Below are 8,701 nucleotides of genomic sequence, written 5' to 3' on the forward strand. Positions count from 1 at the left end.
TGTGGCCTGTGTGTGGACATCAGAAAATACCCTCAAAAGATATGATGATTTGAAACAGTGATGAAGAGTGATGAGTGCTCTCAGGATATAAATCATGTTCTTGGAAGCTTAGTCTGCCTCAAGGTAATTCAGTGTTTTAGGTGTGTGTGTGTGTGAAATGTTTTTCATTCATAGCTTTAAAATGGGATAAAATGTGAGTCAACTGCTGTATTTATTTGTTTTCATCATATTTTCTATACAGAAATTCCCTTGCCCCTGAATGTGAAAATCATAATAAAAAAGGCAGAGTGTGAATGAAAATATTTAGATCGAACCTGACACTTTGTAAATGGATTTGTCTTTCAGCTAGTCATGTGGGACTTCAGGGGATTAGAAAAGCCTCAGCAGACATGTTCATCATGTCATTCTTTCTACATAGCCTATGTGTTACCGCTGCACATTGGAGTTTGTTTTACTTTTACTGTTACTATAGTGCCCAAATGTATCTGGACATCTGAACGTTATTTAATCCAAGAACATTTAAATTCAAAGAGCATAATGGACCTTGCTGCTGTGTTTTCTTGACATTTTACATTTTCATTCAGTTTAGACTTTACTCCTGCTTTTTTTTTTTTTACCTCAAATGGCTAACCCCATTAATAAAGATGACGTATGGGCTTGTCTGCTTAAAGGTTCCTCAGTATGATCCTGTACAGAGAAAGCTAAAACATATACGCCATAGATACTCATTTGAAGTTGAAATTCGGAGCTTTGTGAGAGGTGCCTGAACGCAGCATTCTGTGCTGGACTCTCAGTGACCACAGTCACCACATGCACCCTGGGAAGTTCTCACACGCTCTCTTCATTACTTGCACCACTTTTCAATACGACTATCAGCCCAAATAAAAAACAGTTTATCAAAATCTTATATGTTTGTTTGTCACAGGCACTCGTGTCATTCTTGAATCGAATTATTAGCCGATTACCGCCGAGGCTCCAGTGGCGCAATCGGTTAGCGCGCGGTACTTATATGACAGTATTCTGCAGAGCAATGCCGAGGTTGTGAGTTCGAGCCTCACCTGGAGCACAGTTTTTGGATTGACCCTCATCTGGTTAAAATGGGACGTCGCATATAAAATACGTCACACAGCGATCCCCCACAACAACTGGGGTACTTCGAAGTAGTGCTATTTCTCCAAATACACACAAGAAAAGCTTCTTAGTTCTTGACAACAGGTGTGTTTACATGAAGTAACTGTGGACGTGTTGAATTACTGAACCGTTTGGACGTTACGTCGTACAAAGGGCTGATCTGACATGTTATTTAATCAGAACCTGAAGTTATAAATGATAAGATAAGATAAAAGAGGTAGGGTATATGTAACTACAAATAAAATGAAGTGAAAATAGAAAATAGGCTACATAACGAGATTACAAAGCAAAAGTGACAGTGTCGTAAACAATTATTAAGTCATTCAACTTGAACTCGTGTTTGTCTCTATTATTATGATTACTACTACATATACATAATGTAAAAGAACACAGATTAACACAGTATTACACAATACAATAGGCTATAATATGGTATGGGATATAATATATATATATATTATGTTAACATGTAGTTATATAATATAACATAACAAAACGTTAAACATAACACAATTATATAACAATATATATTATAATACCCATATATAAAATATATTAAGCTACATTTAATCAATGGATGATGGACCAAGTACTTATTATTCTCCTTCTTATTTTTATTTTATTTATTGTAATTATTATTAGTTTACAAACGATCTTTAATGATATAAAAAGGTACTCATGTCAACTGTACTCTACCCCGATCTTCTCAGTTGTGCTGAACAATAGCTCCCCCTGCTGGCCGTCAGTCAAAACTGCGACTATTGTAAACGTCTTCATTCTTACCACTAGAAGGCGGTATAACTGCGCTGAACAGAGTCCCGTAGCTCTAAATAAGTATTTCTATCTAGAGGTGCGTGCATTTATGTTCCTCATAAACATTTGGAAGGGTGACTGTGCACAACCATTTTTGAATAGTCCACCTCCTGTCATTCTTACAATCATTTGTATTCATAAATCTATTTATTGACTATCTATGTGTGTCCTCAGAGTCAAAACTAAAGATGCAGCGTTTAGTTTCTATGCACCATATATTTGCAACAAATCCCAGAAAAAATGCAGGTTGGCTGCAACTATAGCTTTTCTGTCTGCTGCTGCCTTTTATTGAATCAAATAAAAATGAATTTCTCACACTGCACTCTTACTGTTATTCTGTATTTAGTTTGTTTTAAATGTCCATTTTCTGTGGCCTTTGGCGACAGTTTTCAACTGCATTGAATATCATTTTGTGGTGTAGGCCTACCTTATTTTTATTTTTGTATTTCATTGTTTTATAAAGGCAATTTGTATTTCCTTATTGCTGATATGTGCTATAAACAAACTTGCTTTGCCTTGACAAGTGGCATTTTAAATTGAGCCATTCAGAAATATTTTATCCTGGCAATCCTTTGAAGAACCTCTACATTGTGCTCATTTTATCATTGCATCTTAACATCTGTTAACTCAAACCATCAATCTTTTTTAAACATGATGTATTTCACTGTACATGACTGTAACATGCTGTATATATATAGGCCTATCTGTGTATTTGGACGTGTGTTGTGTGTGCTCTGTGTGAGTGTGTGTGTGCAGGTCTGTCACTCTAAGCCCTCGAAAGCTGGGAATGAACAAGCAGAAGATTGGAGTAATGATGTGACCCAGATGTCCCGGGTGCAGATCTCCAGGCTGAAAATGAGAGTGCAGATCAGGGTCTTGTACCTCCCCCCCACCACCCTTCTATCCAGCCTGGGACACAATCACAAAGTATTTAACAGCAGGGAATATGTGTGTATGTTTGCAAGAAAGTGCTTATCATTTGAGGGAATGTTGTAGTGTGTGTGTGTGTGTGTGTGTGTGTGTGTGTGTGTGTGTGTGTGTGTGTGTGTGTGTGTGTGTGTGTGTGTTTAAACTCTTCCAGATCCATGTAAACACGAGGGATCAGATTTTGGAATGTGTGCCACTTGTTCTTGGTGTTCCGGATTAGACAAAACTGTTTTTTAATTTACTCTCCTCAGCTGCCTCCATAAGAAGCTAAAGCCTTGCATCACCCCACCAGAGACCCCCACGACCCCAACCCACAGCTCCTCCTCCTCCCCCCTCCTCACCCTGAGGTGACCAGGTGGCTGAACAATCACATGCAACACCCTGACAGTACAGGCTCAGTGGACCACTTTATTCAATGAGGAGTGCGGCAGTTGGAGTGACGCATCTGTACGTGTGGAAATATGTGTGTGTGTGTGTGTGTCAGTTTGAGGGATTGAGGGGAAAGGGGACAAAAGACTGAGAGTTTAATATTAGGGATAAGCTGCGATTGAACATCCTGATCAGAGCAGAATGATCAAATTCTGCCAGTGATAATCCCCCATCTTGGAAAATTAAATACCACTCGGCTGCTCACTCACACTCGCTTACACACACACACACATACACACAGTATTTAAGCAGGGTATTAATCTGACCTGTCTCTCATAACCCTGCTTGGTTCCTTGGGGAACTGTTCTGAGATCTAATGAGTTTTTCATTAACAAGACACAAATCTAATCCTGAGGGAAGACCACAAAATGACAACGGATAAACCCAGCTTTCCCCTAAAAGACACACACACACACACACACACACACACACACACACACACACACACACACACACACACACACACACACACACACACCACACACACACACACACACACACACACACACACACACACACACACACACACACACACACACACACACACACCACACACACACACAGATCTAACTAGACATCTTTATACACATATTTACACTCATGTTTATGCTTTAATCCCCTAATCCCAGTTTTTTTCCCTCCAACCTACATTTTTTTTCTTTGCACGTCTTTGTTATTCTAATGAATGACATATCTTTATTCATAATGTGTGGAGAAGAAAGAGATCTACCAACGTATTCATTATTTCTGCAGATTTAAATACAAAAGCCCTTGTACTGTAGATTAAAGGGTTCATAACACTTGCAAAGAATCTGCCTGATTGTCTAAGGGTTTATCTTTTTGGAAAGGCCTTATTTCAGAGGGCATAGCCTCCATGGCTGCATCACACTGTTGCTCCTGATTTCCATCCAAGAACCAAGTGTGTGTAAAAATGTAGCGACCTGGTGCAAAACCGTAAGCGTGAGAAAGCTAAAAAATAGCGCAGACAGTTGTAAAAAAAAAACTAAGCAAAGAGGGAATATGTGGCTTCCTTCAACTGCTGGTGAGCGCCAGAAACATTGTCTTTGTGCTCTAAGATTGTAGAATAATTGCCCATAGAGTTTTGTTTTCACCTCACATCTTACTGCACAAAAACCTCTACCTTTAACTTTTCATCACAAAACAATATTTTTTAGTTGCCCATGTTTTGTACTGAAGATTAATCTTGGAGAGTTTTTCCTCATCCAAGCAGCAAGGTGCTCCAACTGTGAGTTATGCTAAATGTTTTATGGAGAAAATGAGTTTTTTTTACCAGGTACTCCTGAAGGAGATCCTTACATTCCCTAATTCCAACATTGGATAACTTTTTGACGCTGTGAGATGTCTCAATTAATATCGCTCAAGATGAGACCAGACAGTGCTCATTCAAAACAAGTACTAATTATGTCCGGTAATGCAGCCCTTTGATATGTTGGTTATTGAATCCTTTATTTCCATGAAAAACGTCCTTATTGTTCCCAAAGTTATTGTATGCTATATGGTGCAATGGAAGAGGAAACAAGTGCATTGAACTTATATTTCTCTGGTTCAAACTGAAGTTGTATCTGTTGCATGCCCTATCCCCCCATATACTCCCATTTTCTATAGTTTATGCTGAAATACTAGCTTGACCCAGATGGAAGTTCCATATTGTGCCCGTTGGTAATCAAGCCTTGGGTTCTGTACGTTTTCAGATGTGTGTGGTGGCATGCAGGGGTGCATACCGGTTCCCGGTATTACCGAAATACCGGTTACTGGCGGCTACGGTATATCGTACCGAAATCAGATCCGGTTTTCGATACCCTTAAAAAATTTTTTTTTTTAAATTTTTTTTATAAAAGTGAGGCGTATAATATCCTTAAACTCGCGCCCAAACCGTCGGGAATTACGATGTCAATTTTCGCCGTGAAACTCCGCAAATGAGTCACTTTAGAAAATCTAAAGTGTGGCTGCGACTGCCAGTCTGATGGTGGGGGTCTGTAACCACTGCAAGAAGTTTATTTCTGGGAAAGGTGGCAACACATCCAACCTCCAAACCAATGCTATCTCGTATGGCAACCAAGTACCTTTGTGTTCAGGGAAGCAGCGTGCCAAGCGAGAGAGTGTTCAGTTCAGCAGGTGATATCCTACGCTGTGAAAGGGCCCGTTTGGATCCAGAGAGCAGATATGCTCATCTTCTTGAAGATGAATGCACAAAACTGAACTGTGATGGGATTTGTTTTCTTTCATCAGGCAAATGTTGATTTTAATGATGCTATTTGTTTTATGTGCAATGCTGAGATCTCATGATCCTTTATGTGTTCTCTGGTCAGTCGAATCTCAGGTTGAATATTGATTATACTGGTGCTATTTTCTTTTTCCATTGACAAGATGTACTATTCACACCTGATGGTTGTTATAAATGAATATTGCAGAATCTCTGTTTTCCTTCATAGATAACGTGTTTTATTGTTTGTTCAGTACTAAAAGGTCCAAGTCCCACAATTGAATTTAATATTCATTTGACATGTTAACTATATCATAAAGCGCTTCATGGGAGTAATTGCAGGATGATTACATTTTCTCTTATGCAACATGAAAGTATCACGATATGTATCGGTTGAGTATCGGTATCGTTCAGTGGTATCGGTTTACTTTCACAACTATTCACGCAATTATTTGTTGGTGATTATCTTATTGATATGTCGATTTAATCTTTGCAGCTCTACAGTCAATCATAGGTGTTTGAACCTATTGAGCTGCTAAACAAAAAGACAGCAGTACTTTACAGTAAAAACAACTCAAGAAATATGCCACATCCTAATTTAATTCCTAAAGATTTATTTAAATGAGCTTCACAATAGATCCCTGAACGGGGTTACATCATGTAGTTAATTTATGGAAATGTGTTGGGACTTGAAGATAAAATTGATCCTTCAATTTCTAAACATCCTCGTCATCATAATTTATATTTAATGAGATTTCTTCCCTTGTGAGGTAAAAAAAAATCATATTTGATTAATCATTCAAACGTGCCTTGACAATATTTGGGTTACAGGGAAGGGAGTGTGGGAAACATACATACAACATTCTTTAAATAGTATCATTTCTAAAGAAATTACAGTACAATTGAACAATACTTGCTTCTGTTGGAGCCTCCCACTGGAGCCCTTCATGCACCCCTGCTGTACTTTCATTAGGGTTGCGATTGTTTTTTTTTCCGGGGCACACGTGAGCGTGGTGACTTCAAAACATGTAGAGCATGATTGTGATAAAGTATTTTAATCTCAACCGTGCAACCTTTGATTTTATTTCTATTTGTATTCTCTAGATACCGGTTGCAGTTGATCTACTTCCACCACAGCGTTGAATGTTTTTATTTCAAGACTGACCCCGCCTATCTAGACTTGCTTCGGCGTAAACCAAAATACGTTTCGAGTGTCTTCTACATATCGAGTGCATCATAGAATTTCGGTAATAGACCAATGAGAATCTAGTATGGCACAGGGGCAGAACTAATTGACAGAAGAAGCAGCCAATTAACAGACCGTTTTCGCCCTGACGTTTAACCAATCACCAAGCATATGCCAAAAATAACACCTCCTCTTGTTCAGGCAACCCAAAGTCGAAGGATAGCTCTGGCCTTTCAATTGAAGAAAGTGCTAGATTTGTCGTGTTGAATAATATAACCATTTTCAGTGTCCATATTTGTTTTGGAGTCGATCGGAATAGTCTTCATTTTATGTGAGAGACAGAACTGGCGTCAACATGGCGTAAAAATCAACGCTGTCCAAGCAGGGAACCACCGAGAAAGGAATTATCGCCGCTCATCTGAGGCCAATCTCGATTATTTTTGTCAAATAAGGAAACATAACATAGCTAGCTAGCGAACGTTAGCTTCGTAGATAGCTAGGTAACCGACATATCTTCACACAAAAGCAGAATCCAGCAGATAATCAAGATTGGATCTACATTCGCAACAGCAGGAAAACGTAAGTAGCATGCTAGTATGTGCGCTAACGTCATTAGCTTGAGTTTGACAAGCTGGGGAATTGCGTTGGCACCAACGACAGCTAACTGTTAAGTTAACATTAGCAAGTCAGCTAACGTTAGCTCATATCAACACACTAGCAAACTAGGCCTTTCCGTAGAGGGAGCAGTGTTAGGTGGAATTGAGTTCAGCATGTGGTTAGTGGATTTGTATTTAAGACAGAAACGCATTTCCAAAAACAAATCAAACGGTTCATAGCAACATATATCGTGGTGTGCAATAACGTGTTGTGTTGAATCAAACAATTGTCCAAAATAAAACCTGACTTATCATCTGAAGTTACAAAGTAATTTAGATAACGTTAGCGCCAAGGCTTGTGGAGGCAATTTTGAATGAAGCACATTTAGAGTAAACTATTTTTAACAGTTAAACGACATGTTGGCCTCCAGTGTTTAGTCTGGTCCCACAACGAGCTAATCTAGCATGGTGTAGGCTACACTAGCTATAACCAGCTAATGACAGTTTAGCGGACTTTGTCATATGGGTGTCAATGGTTAGCTATGTGATGTTAGCTTGGCCGTGTATGGTATTTCTGACGATATAATAGTATATTTAAACAAGCGCACAGCCACAAACTGATGTGAGAACTATTTATTCATTATGTACCCAAATAGCGAGTACTAACGTCCACAATTTAGCGTTAAAATGTATGAACAGAATGCATTCAATGCCAGTTGGATAGCTACACTTACTGTATGTTCTGTTGTGTATGCATGACCTTAGAGGGTAATTATAACCGCAAGCCCCCTTGTACGTCTAGTATCTTTGTTGAAGCCCGTGAAATCAGTCCGTACACATTCAATAACATCTAAGGCAGATAACAAGTCATTTAGTCACAAAACTGCTGGTAAGGTGTTTACAACCAGTCATGTTTATGCGGCATGCAGCCACTGCTTCCTCCCACACTTGAGCCCTTCTCTACTGCTCATTATTTACCTATAATATAGAATATTAATAGTTTACTTAGGTAAATAACAGTTCAGTTGGTATTGTGAAGCCGGAAAACTGTCTATAACAGTCGACATTAATAACAGGAGAATGAAACTAAACATACATACATATATAATTAGCTACTACTATTTATAGTTTCTACTATGTTTAAACTGTTACCATTGTTTAGCATTTTAACTGGTCAAGAATAGCTGTACTGTTCAAAGTTTGTTATGTATGCCTCAGTTGCCATAAACATATAGCAATAGATATAGCTGTACCATCAGTCCACTGATGATACAGTAACCACTTTATATGTTTATGTCTTTGGGGAAATATACATATATTGCTTATATGCTATGCTCTATTAGGGAGGGGCGGGTCGAGAGAGAGAGAGAGAGAGAGAGAGAGAGAGAGAGAGAG

General features: G+C 38.8%; 1 protein-coding gene and 1 non-coding gene across 4 annotated transcripts in view; both read left to right on the plus strand.

Annotated features, from left to right (window-relative positions):
• Positions 1-972: 972 nt before the first annotated feature.
• Positions 973-1,066, plus strand: trnai-uau. The gene is made up of 2 exons: positions 973-1,010; positions 1,031-1,066. It is a non-coding gene; the product is annotated as a tRNA-Ile (tRNA).
• Positions 1,067-6,903: 5,837 nt separating this feature from the next.
• Positions 6,904-8,701, plus strand: part of ppm1bb (protein phosphatase, Mg2+/Mn2+ dependent, 1Bb) — a 41,016-nt gene continuing 39,218 nt past the window's right edge. For all 3 annotated transcript variants that reach the window (XM_034213047.1, XM_034213038.1, XM_034213055.1), the window contains exon 1: positions 6,904-7,289. The gene's annotated coding sequence lies outside the window, so the exon portion shown is untranslated. The remainder of the gene's footprint in view (positions 7,290-8,701) is intronic.

This window comes from Gymnodraco acuticeps, unplaced genomic scaffold, assembly GCF_902827175.1.
Source record: "Gymnodraco acuticeps unplaced genomic scaffold, fGymAcu1.1, whole genome shotgun sequence".
Classification (NCBI taxonomy): Eukaryota; Metazoa; Chordata; class Actinopteri; order Perciformes; family Bathydraconidae; genus Gymnodraco; species Gymnodraco acuticeps.